Source organism: Prosopis cineraria, unplaced genomic scaffold (genome assembly GCF_029017545.1).
Source record: "Prosopis cineraria cultivar Desert tree isolate PC_DT_omini unplaced genomic scaffold, ASM2901754v1 PC4, whole genome shotgun sequence".
Classification (NCBI taxonomy): Eukaryota; Viridiplantae; Streptophyta; class Magnoliopsida; order Fabales; family Fabaceae; genus Prosopis; species Prosopis cineraria.
In genome coordinates, this window is record NW_026555335.1 from 26,866,525 (window position 1) to 26,868,472 (window position 1,948).

A 1,948-nucleotide genomic window follows, 5' to 3' on the forward strand; every position below is an offset into this window, starting at 1 on the left:
GAATGGTGCCTCCCGAAAGTTAGCCCGGGAGGCTGTCACGACAGTATTTAATGTTGTCATGACAACATCTTTTTACCTTACTTTCGCCTAGCTTGCTTTCGTGCGCTATAGGTAAAACCTATAAATTATTTTTTTAAAAAAGGTTTTAAAGTTTATTTTGCAATCGTTGTATTGCTTAGTGATTTAAATAGTTTGTTTCCTAAGTTAGTTTTCAGATTAATAACTTTTTAACCACACATAGTTTATTTGAATTGTGTGATTTTTGGATAACATCGGGGCAAGTATACAGAATAGGTGTGAAGTGAATATTCTTTACTTTGAATTAATGGATTAGAGTGGGCACATTACCCTTTTATGGAAGAGGCTAAACACTCATGTGTGATTAATTCCTTAGTGACGTTACCCTCTAGAATTTATTTCACTTCACAATTGAGATCACATGTCTTGCACTTACTTGATAGGAGATGAAAGATGGCATTCATAAAAATAGCCAAGAGCCAAATAGCCACCCCATTATTATTGATTATCCTTTGTTAGCCACTTGAGCTTTTGGTTTGATTTTAAAAATAAATATTCACCTTATTTTCCTAAGGAATGCATGTTACACTTTTATATATCTTTTTAATATTTATTTCATTTCCTAGATCAAGTGAGTGGATGCCTATATCATTTTTTATCTATTTACTCTTTATCTTTTGTTGCTGCACCATTACATCCATATTTCCATTATTTTCAAAGAGTTAGGGGAAACTAAAAAAAAAGAAAAAAAGAAAGAAAAGAAAGAAAGATTTGAAAAAAAAAAAAATATAGTCAAAAGAAAAGAAATAAAGCTGCTAGAAAAAGAAACAAAAAGAAGAAGAAAAGAAAGAGAAAAAGAAAAGAAAGAAAAGAATAAAAAAGTTGCCTAGCTCATCCATTCCATTTGTTTTATCAATTCTTGTCATTGCTTTCCATCCTCTTATGTTAAGGTGGCCACTCAATTGAATTAGGTTATGCTTTGCATATTAAGGGGATATATCTTGACTTAGCATTATTTTGATGCTAACCTATTTTTTTTTCATACATGCATTTCTTAGACATTCTTTCATTATCCATATTATAACCTAATAAAGTCCACTTGATTCTTGATTGCAAGTGCTATTTTAGTGATGGAGATGTAGAAGGGTTACAAATTTATGGTAGGGTTTTCCCTAAGAATTTTAAGTAAAATTTAATACCTTATACACTTTAAGTGTTGAGAGCAAATACTTAACCTAGAGAGGCTTACTCTTTGACATTAATTCTTGGTAAGGGTTTGTTTGTGATGTGCATAATTCTTTCCTAATTATTGCCACCATTTGATTGATAATTTGTTGAAGTTCATGAGCTAGTATTTTAATGACTTTGATCATTGTTTTTCTTTGTTTCTTTGTCTTATAGTTTCTTTTGAGACCTTTTTCACTTGATTTTGCCCGGAGTGCAAAAGATAAATGTGGGGGAATTGATAAAACACATTTTTACCCACTTTTATTTGTCAATTAGGACCATTGTATTAATGATTTATCACTTTTAAGTGCACACATTGCATTAGATTTGGAATTTTGCCTAAGTTTTTAGGTTCAGTGCACTAAGGGTATTTTAGTCCAAAAATTAAACTTTTGAGAAAATATACAAAAAAATTGACAAAGTTCTTTTTATCTCCACTTGATGAGTGGTGAAAATATATGTTTAAAATTCATTTTATTTTGGGAGTAATTAAATAAAAAGTCAATAGTTTCTTAAAGTCTTAGTTTGACCTAATTTTCGATTTGCCTTTATGTGAAAATTTTTATATAATTTTATGTAGCCTCAAACTTAGTTATTTTAATTAATTCTCCATTCTAATTATGAATTTAATTCTAGAAAAATTAATTAAATTTTATTATATCCACATGGTATTTAATTGAATTATGTGATTTATGTGACATAG